The 11,204-nt window shown below is 29.1% G+C and overlaps 1 protein-coding gene across 2 annotated transcripts in view; it reads right to left on the bottom strand.

The window, feature by feature from the left end:
* Positions 1–11,204, bottom strand: part of LOC109604153 (polycomb group protein Psc) — a 179,935-nt gene that overhangs the window by 147,457 nt on the left and 21,274 nt on the right. The window contains exon 2 of one of the 2 annotated variants that reach the window (XM_049969316.1): positions 3,635–3,660. The exons of the other annotated variant lie outside the window; for it this stretch is intronic. The gene's annotated coding sequence lies outside the window, so the exon portion shown is untranslated. The remainder of the gene's footprint in view (positions 1–3,634; positions 3,661–11,204) is intronic. 2 annotated transcript variants of the gene reach the window in all.

Here is an 11,204-nt window from a genome sequence, read left to right as displayed (position 1 = left end):
AATTGTGAATATTACTCATATTTCTGTGAGAAAATTCTTAATAAACTTATTTGTTTATTAAGTTACATAAAATTAAGTTTAATGAATATCCCAAACTTAATTACTACATAAAACTACATATTTCCATTCTGGAATTAGAAGATTAATTAGTGTAAATCTTGAAAACTAAACTAAAATCTCTTAATTTTTTGCCGGAAGCATAGATTTTAATTTAATAAGGCTTTTATTTAATATTCTTTATAATTTCATAATTATTTTAGCAAATACAAATAATTTAAATAGATATTTTAAGACAAGAAACATGTTCTGGACGAAAATAAATTCAATAAACTAACAATAAAAATTATTAATATCAATTAAAAAATATGTGAATATTATATTTCTGTGAAAAAACTCTTAAAAAACTTATTTGTGTATTAAGTTACATGAAATTAAGTTTAATGAATGTTCCCAATTTAATTTCTATATAAAACGATATATTTTTATTACGAAATTAGAAGATTTGTTTGAAGAAACCCTTAAAATTAATCTAATATTCCCTAATTTTTGGCCGCAAGTATAGATAACTATTATTTAGACAAATTTTTATTTAATATTCTCTATAATTACATAATTATTTCAGCAAGTATAATTAGTTTAAATGAATATTTTGAGGTAAGTAGTAACAATTCCCCGACAAAAATAAATTCGAGTATGACAAATAATGTTATTATTATTAATAATAATTAAAAAATATGTGAATATTACTTTTAAGTTGTATAAATTTAAGTTTAAAGAATATACCTAACTTAATTTCTATATAAAACTTCACATTTTTATTACGAAATTAGAATATTTGTTTGATTCATCTAATATCCCGTAATTTTTGACCGAGAGTATAGATAATTATTATTTAAAAAGTTTTTTATTTAATATTTTTTATAATTATATATTTATTTTAGTAAGTATAAATAATTTAAATGAATATTTTGTGGTAACGTTTCCCGGAAAAAAATAAATTCAATTACGACAAATAATGTTCAATATTATTAATTATAATTAAAAAATATATAAATATTGCTTATATTTCTCTGAGAAAATTGTTGAAAAACTTATTTGTTTACTAAATTATATAAAATTAAGTATAAAGAATATACCCAATTTAATTTATATATATATAAAACGATTATTTTATTACGAAATTAGAAGATTTGTTTGAAGAAACCTTTAAATTTAATCTAATAACCCTTAATTTTTGGCCGCAAGTATAGATAATTATTATTTAAAAAGGCTTTTATTTAATATTCTTTATAATTACATAATTATTTCAGTAAGTATAAATAATTTAAATGAATATTTTAAGGTATTTTGGATAAAAATAAATTCATTTACGACAAATAATGTAAAATAATATTAATAATAATTAAAATATATGTAAATATTACTTATTTGAGAAACTTATTTGTTAATTAAGTTATATGAAATTAAGTTTATAGAGTAATACCTAACTTAATTTCTTTATAAAACTACATATTTTTATTACGACATTCCCTAATTTTTGATCGCAAGTATAGATAATTATTATTTAATTAGGCCTTTATTTAATATTTTTATATAAAATTAAGTTTAAAGAATATACTTAATGTTTATATAAAACAACACATTTATATTACGAAATTAGAAAGGTTTGGTTGAAGAAACCCCTAAAATTGATGTAATATTCCCTAATTTTTAGCCGCAAGTATAGATAATTATTTATTAATAAGATTTTTATTTAATATTCTTTACAGATACATATTTAATTTAGCAAATATAAATATTATAAATAGATATTTTAGGGAAAGTAACATAAATAAAGTAAAATAAATTCAGTTACGGCAAATAATTACAAAAATTATTAATATCAATTAAAAAACAAGTGAATATTATTTATATTTCTCTTATAAAAAATTAGTTTTGATTATACTTTTACATTATACATAAACTTTTACATTATAATCTATTTGAAAAACTTGCTTTTATTGTTATTTAATCATTTCCATTTCTATTTTGTTTTCCATTCACAACAAACACGAATTGTAAAATCAATAGCAAACTCTAAAACAAATGTTTTTTCCCAGCCACACTTCATTTTTCCTGCTCTCCTGATTATTCCCGTAGAAAAAACCACCCGCAAAAACAACCCCAAAAATAAAAAAACGAAAGAATACCATCACTAGTGGCAGTAGTAGTAGTAGTAGTAAATCGGCGGCTACAGTCACGGACAACAATCGACAAACAATCCAACATCGTACGAATCCGATGATTCGAGCCCAATCGAATCGCATCAAGAGAAAACGGGTTCCTCGCAACGCGGACGGAAAAGCCCGACTCACACTCGCGCACAAACCGAACCGAAGGGGATACGGAAAGTCGGCTACAAACGACAACAACCGCACTAATCTATACTTTGGAGCGTGTGCAAAGCGATCTTTAAAGTTCTGCCCCGTTGTTTTTGGGTTTTTCTCGCTGAAATGTCCAATGTTTTTTGTTTTACTGTTAATTTTAGGGCTTTTTGCACTTATATTTAGGGTTCACTCTTATTTATTGATTAGTTGGGCTAATTATGGGGTAAATTGTTTATAATTAATTAAGTTAAATGTTTAAACAAATTATTATTTAAGTAAATAAACAATATATTCATCACGTCAGTTGTTAAAATTCTTCAGAAATAAATTATTTGGTGTTAAAAATTAAAGATTAAGGCAACAAAATGATCCTAGGAAGCTCCACAGAAAAATCTCGTTTAAAACAATTTCTAGACCAGCTACGACAACAAATTTTGCACTAATTTACAGTCCTTTTTGTCCTCAACTCGACGCAAAAAACCGCACCTCTCTACATAAACAAATAAAAAAGTTACAACAATCCCAGTCGGTTTGAAAAATTCCCAGCAGCCCAACACCACGGTTACACATCGGGGGCACGCCCCCTTTTGTTGGCGTCCAATCAGGCGGCACCTAACGTAAAGTGGGGAACTCCGCACCAATGCGGAGCCGGCTTACGTCCGACCCCAAGTTTCAGTGTCCACGAACTCACCTCCTCGGTTCTGGACGCCGGTTCGCGTTCGGTTTTGTGACCTTGGTCGTGGGTAAGTGATGTTGCTATGCGGTTTAGGAGTTCAATGTAACGCGTCGGGTTTAATTGAGGTCGGTCGGTGCGATTAGAAATTTCGGTGGTCTTGGCGACAAAAAATCACTTACATAATATGTTAACCATTAATTAGTTGGGATTAAATTTATTGCATTCGAATGAAACGTTTTCTAATTTCGATTCATTTACATATTGATAAAAGTGATAATTAAGAAATAAATAATTAATTAAATAGCAACAAATACTGTAAATTTAATAAATATGAATGAAATACTGAAGAATATTAGTGCTTTAATTCATTAATTATTAATATTATTATTAATAAAAATTAGGATTGTTTCATAATTTCAATTCAGTTTTTATAAAATTATTAATAATGTTAATATATAAAATAATGTTTAAATTATTTTGAAAAAAGACAAAAATAAATAATATTTCTTTCATAATTTAATTTATATTCGAAATTATATTTAACAACGTTATTTTGTTCAAAACATAATAAATAAATTAATCTATAACTTACCAAAATCATCAACAAAATAAACATACCTAAAAGAGAATAAAATATACATTAAAAATTATTACACTTTCTATTAAAATTCAATTTTAATAATTAACCTAATTACCTATAATTTAATATACATAAAACTGAATAAATTTGTAATAATTCTTCTGTTTCCCCAATTAAAAATTTCTAATTAATCATTGATCAATCAAACAACACAAAATCCAATTTTGTGGCATTGTTAACATGAAACAATGGCCAGGAACAAAACCGCGAACAAAATCGTGAACAATGGCCTTTCAAAATTCGATCCCGTCATCATTTTTCCAATCGTACTCTCCGGTTCGTTGGAATTACATAACGACGCACAATAGAAAGTATTGATCACTATCTCCGTTTCGCCGACTGCGATCCGGTAAAAGTGGGACATCTATCAACGAAAATGTCAAGGAACGTGGCGATCCCACGTGAGCGCAACAAACTATCGGTGTTGGTGCCACCTGTGTGTCAATAGCTTAAGTTGGGGTCGCCGTACAGCAATCTACTTCGTAACCGTCTGGTTCCTGTACGTGTTAAAGGTGTGGTCTCAGTATGGACGACTAGATGGCGCAACAAGTGTGTGGCTAAACAAATTCGACCTCACTTCTTATTAATAACAACGCAATCACGCAACAATTACGTTATTAATACACGGCAACAATGGGAATGTATGTTAATTACAAACGTGTTGAGTTGTGGGTTGTTACAAAGTAATGTCCGCTTTTGTGAATCGCCCACATTCCCATGAAAAAAGTGATTTGTGCCGGTTTAATTTGGGACGAAGCGACGGAAAAAACAATCAGCGGTGATGACGGCACAAAAATCGGATAATGGAGGATTATCATTAATTCGATCGGTTCGTCGTCTTGAAACTTTAGCCGTTGACTCTTTCATTGTCCGACGTGAAATTCCGATTTTCGGGAAGCTTTAATCAGTCCCGTTGATTATTGTCTAACGATAAAAAACTGTTTAATATTTTTTCTTGAGTCATTAATGTTTTCGTCTTGATATATTTATCATACTACTTTTAAAAAAATTTAGTCTATAAAATTTCATTCAAATAAGTCTCATCATTCAGTTTTATTTAAGTCAAATTTATAGCAAAAATAAATTGAATTGATGATTTCCAATATTTAATGTTATTTATTATTTCCTGCTGTTACTGTAAACTTTTCCTTATTGTATCAAACATTTTAAGATAACAGAACAAAATGCAAAATATAAATTCATTCAAGTGATTTCCAATAATTAATATTTTTTAGCCCTTTCTTCACTTATTGTATTAAACATATCAAGATAATTAAATTTATAACACCACATGTTAAAAAAGTAATAGAAAATACAATTTGATTCAAATGATTCCCAATATTTAGTATTTTTCAATTCCCTTCTTTTCTTATTGTGTTAAATGTCTGAGGGTTGTTAAATTTATAACATTACATGTTAAATAAAAAATGCAAAATATAAATTCATACAAGTGACTTCCAATAATTAATATTTTTTAGCCCTTTCTTCACTTATTGTATTAAACGTTTCAAGATAATCAAATTTATAACACCACATGTTAAAAAAGTAATAGAAAATACAATCTGATTCAAATAATTCTTAATATTTAGTATTTTTCAATTCCCTTCTTTTCTTATTGTGATAAATGTCTCAGGGTTGATAAATTTATAACACTACATGTTAAAAAATAATGTAAAATATAAATTCATTCAAGTGATTTCCAATAATTAATATTTTTTAGCCCTTTCTTCACTTATTGTATTAAAAATATCAAGATAATTAAATTTATAACACCACATGTTAAAAAAGTAATAGAAAATACAATTAGATTCAAATAATTCTCAATATTTAGTATTTTTCAATTCCCTTCTTTTTATTGTGTTAAATGTCTCAGGGCTGATAAATTTATAACACTATATGTTAAAAAATAATGTAAAATATAAATTCATTCAAGTGATTTCCAATAATTAATATTTTGTAGTGTATTAAAAATATTAAGATAATTAAATTTATAACACCACATGTTAAAAAAGTAATAGAAAATACAATTTGATTTAAATGACTCTCAATATTTAGTATTTTTCAATTCCCTTCTTTTCTTATTGTGTTAAATGTCTCAGACTTGATAAATTTATAACACAACATGTTAAAAAAATAATGCAAAATATAAATTCATTCAAGTGATTTCCAATAATTAATATTTTTTAGCCCCTTCTTCACTTATTGTATTAAAAATATCAAGATAATTAAATTTATAACACCACATGTTAAAAAAGTAATAGAAAATACAATATGATTCAAATAATTCTCAATATTTAGTATTTTTCAATTCCCTTCTTTTTTTATTGTGTAAAATGTCTCAGGGTTGATAAATTTATAACACTACATGTTAAAAAAAATAATGCAAAATTTAAATTCATCCAAGTGATTTGCAATAATTAAAATTTTTTAGCCCTTTCTTCACTTATTGTTTTAAAAATATCAAGATAATTAAATTTATAACACCACATGTTAAAAAAGTAATAGAAAATACAATATGACTCAAATAATTCTCAATATTTAGTATTTTTCAATTCCTTTCTTTTTTTATTGTGTAAAATGTCTGTTGATAAATTTATAACACTACATGTTAAAAAAAATAATGCAAATTTTAAATTCATCCAAGTGATTTGCAATAATTAAAATTTTTTAACTCTTTCTTTACTTATTGTATTAAACATATCAAGATAATCAAATTTATAAAACCACATGTTAAAATAGTAATAGAAAATACAATTTGATTCAAATAATTCTCAATCTTCAGTAATTTTTTAATCTCTTCTTTTCTTATTGAACTAAACGACTCAGGTTGTCAAATTTATCCAAGTGATTTTAAATAATTAATATTTTTAATCCTTTCTTCACTTATTGTTTTAAATTTTTCAAGATCAAGTCAAATTTATAACACCAGATATTAAAATAGTAATAAGAAAATACAGTTTGATTGAATGTTCAGTATATTTCAATTGCATTATTACCTTTCATTTAATGAAAATGTTGATGTTTTATTAAAAATTAAACCTGGCATTACCGCTAATTAATATAATTATTAGAAACGACCCCCAAACAAAAACAATTTATCCATAAACCCGTTCGCAAACAATAGAACTGTCTGACGGCATCATCTCGTCTCATCTCCCGATGGGCCGTGAAATACGCGCTCAGTTTTTGCTCCCCCTCTACGAATGAACAGAAGTCCATCCGTGTGTGTGTGTGTTTTGCGGATCGACTTTTATAGCACGCTCAGACTTACGATCGTACTTATTTGGGACTGTGTAATTGGGCCGATTTATCGGCGCAAGAACCGACCGGCAAACGTTATGGGAAAGAGGGGAATTAATTAAAAATCGTCGTGTACGAAAAAGGTGTGCGGGATGTTCGACACGTAATTGCCGTCCAGTTAAGCCGCACCGCGTCGACGTGGAACGCGAAAACCTAAAACCACCCGCCGGACACGCACCCTCCGGCATTTTTATCAGCCACCATAACTCACCCGCGTTTTTTTTACGCTCTCTCCACCCGGTCCGAGTTCGGAACAGTGTCCGGTAATGTTGTTAAATGGCCGGTAAAGGGCCGGCTCGTTTATCAAACATTCATATTCTAAGTGGTCAGTCGGGAGCCTTGGGGCTTGGCCACTTAGACAAAGGGGTTAGTCGGCGATAGCGCGCCGCTTCTTATCGCCACAAGAAACCCAACCCTTTTGCGGTGCTTAAACTAGTTAGCCGACGCTGACCGACGCCCCAGAAGCTGACGTATTTCAAAATTCCCTACTAATTTGTTAACTTAATCGAGTCGGAACGGGGCGATAACTCACTGCAAATAAATGAGTTGCGGGGGACAGATTAAAATCTATCTTTAACTTAATTTTGTCTGCATGTCTGTGATTTCTGATTCCACAGATGGAACCAGTGTTAATAAACAACATATTTCCCTATTCTTTATGTTTCTCTAGCTTGAATGTTGTGTCTTATGATAATAAACATAATAGAAACGACTGAGTAATCTTGAAGAATGAAGACTAATATTGAGAAGAAATAAATTTTTCTAATTCCTTTAATATTTTCAAGACATGACTGAATTAAAAGCCTTCTTTAATCGTCTTATTGCAACATAAACAACAGATGGAACCACTGTTATTAGACTACTTATAGGCAAACCCAATTACACATATTTCCATCTTTTTTATATTCCTCTAGCATGTCCATATATTTTGCAGAATGTTGAGTCTTATGAAAATAAACATAATAGAAACAACTGAGTAATCTTGAAGAATGAAGACTAATATAGAGAAGAAATAAATTTTTCTAATTCCTTTAATATTTTCAAGACATGACTGAATTAAAAGCCATCTTTAATCGTCTTATTGCAACATAAACAACAGATGGAACCACTGTCACTAGACTACTTATAGGCAAACACCATTACACATATTTCCATCTTTTTTATATTCCTCTAGCATGTCCATATATTTTGCAGAATGTTGAGCCTTATGAAAATAAGCATAATAGAAACAACTGAGTAATCTTGAAGAATGAAGACTAATATAGAGAAGAAATAAATTTTTCTAATTCCTTTAATATTTTCAAGACATGACTGAATTAAAAGCCTTCTTTAATCGTCTTATTGCAATATAAACAACAGATGGAACCACTGTTAATAGACAACTTATAGGCAAACATCATAACACATATTTCCATATTTTTTATATTCCTTTAGCTTGTCCATATATTTTACAAAATGTTGAGTCTTATGACAATAAACATAATAAAAACAACTGAGTAATCTTGAAGAATGTAGACTAATATAGAGAAGAAATAAATTTTTCTAATTCCTTTAATATTTTCAAGACATGACTGAATTAAAAGCCTTCTTTAATCGTCTTATTGCAACATAAACAACAGATGGAACTACTATTAATAGACAACTTATAGGCAAACAACATTACACATATTTCTATCTTTTTTATGTTCCTCTAGCATGTCCAAACAATGTACAGAATATTGAGTTTTATGACAATAAACATAATAGAAATGACTGAGCAATCTTGAAGAATGAAGACATTTTCTTATTTCTTTAATATTTTCAAGTCTTTTTTAATCGCCTTATTATAACATAAACAACAGATGGAGGCACTGTTAATAAACAACTGATTGGCAAACAATATAACACATATTTCCAACTTTAAAAATATACTTCTAGCTTCTCATAATATGTGATAAATATTGAATGTCATAATAATAAACAGAATAAAAAACACTTTTTAACATTGAAGAATGAAGACAGATGGAGGCGAGAAATTTTTCAGCAAACAAAATTTCGCACGTCTTGGCGACCGCATTATTAATTGTCTTCCCGTCCTTTTATTTTTACGCCGCTCCAATCCATCATCCCCCAATAGAAAAAAAAAGAAACTAGCACAACGCAGAACCGAAAGTCGAAAGCCAGGGGGGTTGATGGTCGTATCCTTGGACGGAACGGTGGCGGTTTATTAATTATCCCCCGGGCTTGGGTGGGCCGACAATGTACACATCTTGCGGGACAGGACGACAATGAGCGCCGCAACAATGCTTTATTATAACTATATAACCGTAATTAATGACGGCGGCGAATGGAGCTGACTTAGGGCATTGTTCGCGCAGCCACCTAATGAGTTCAAGTGGTCTTATCGGAATTATTATATTAGGGAACTGTCATCGGAGGTGTTTTGAAATCAGCTGGGAGATAATCACCCGGCAGCTCTGGTTTGTTCCTGGTTTGGACGTCCGAGAATTTTGATTAAACGATGTACTTTGGCTTCGTGATACGTCAATGTTTGTTTCATTGTTGAAGCACCGAAATATGCAACATTGTTATTAATCGGGGTGTTGTGGCTTGCCTATCGGTAGTCGATTAAGGTGGTGCCATCTCTCGTTAGACCGGCAATAAAGCAATGAAGTTTTCTAAATGTGAATCTTATTACAAATTAAGGAACATTGTATAAAATGTTGTGTCCTACGACATTAAATATAACAGAAACCACTCAGTAATCTTGAAGAATGAAGACTAATATAGGGAAGAGAGAAATTTTACTAATTCATTTAATTTTTTCAAGACAGGCCTGAATTAAAAGCCCTCTTTAATCGTCTCGTTGTAACATAAGCAATAGATGGAACCACTGTTAATAGACAACTTATAGGCAAACAACATTACACATATTTCCATCTTTTTTATGTTCTTCTAGCTTGTCCATACATTTTATAGAATGTTGAGTTTTATGACAATAAACATAATAAAAACGACTGAGTAATTTTGAAGAATGAAGACTAATACAGGGAAGAAATAAATTTTTCTAATTTCTTTAATATTTTCAAGATATGACTGAATTCAAAGCCTTCTTTAATCGTCTTATTGTAACATAAACAACAGATGGAACCACTGTTAATAGGCAACTTATAGGCAAACAACATTACACATGTTTACATCTTTTTTATGTTCCTCTAGATTGTCTATATATTATACAGAATGTTGAGTCTTATGACAATAAACATAATAGAATCAACTCAGTATTCTTGAAGAATGAAGAGTAATATAGGGAAGAAATAAATTTTTCTAATTCCATTAATATTGTTAATAGACTACTTATAGGCAAACAACATTATACATATTTCCATCTTTTTTATATTCCTCTAGCTTGTCCATATATTTTGCAGAATGTTGAGTCTTATGAAAATAAACATAATAGAAACAACTGAGTAATCTTGAAGAAAGAAGACTAATATAGGGAAGAAATAAATTTTTCTAATTCCTTTAATATTTTCAAGACATGACTGAATTCAAAGCCTTCTTTAATCGTCTTATTGTAACATAAACAACAGATGGAACCACTGTTAATAGACAACTTATACGGAAACGACATTATACATATTTCTGTCTTTTTTATGTTCCTCTAGCTTGTCCAAACAATGTACAGAATACAGAGGTTTATGACAATAAACATAATAGAAACGACTGAGTAAACATGAAGAATGAAGACTAATACAGGGAAGAAATAAATTATTCTAATTACATTAATATTTTCAAGACAAGACTGAATTAAAAGCCTTCTTTTATCGTCTTATTGCAACATAAACAACAGATGGAACCACTGTTAATAAACAACTTATAGACAAACATCTTTACACATATTTCCATATTTTTATGTTCCCCTAGCTTGTCTATATAGTGTATAGAATGTTGAATTTTATAGCAATAAGCCTCACAGAAACAACTGAACATAATAGAATCAAGAGTAACTTAATAATGAAATAAATTTTTCTAATTCTTTTAATATTTTCAAGACATGGTTGAATTTTAATCTTCTTATTACCACAACCACTACTAATAAACAACTTAGGGATAAAGAATATCCAAGATTATTATTAATCGGTGTGTTGTGGCTTGCCTATCATTAGTCGATTAAGGTGGTGCCACCTCTCGATCGAGCGGCGGATAAACCACCGACAACTTTCCGAAATGTGATTGCCAT

This window comes from Aethina tumida, chromosome 6 (genome assembly GCF_024364675.1).
Source record: "Aethina tumida isolate Nest 87 chromosome 6, icAetTumi1.1, whole genome shotgun sequence".
Lineage (NCBI taxonomy): Eukaryota > Metazoa > Arthropoda > Insecta > Coleoptera > Nitidulidae > Aethina > Aethina tumida.
The sequence above is the reverse complement of the archived record's forward strand: the minus strand, read 5'-3'. Positions and strand labels throughout refer to the sequence as shown.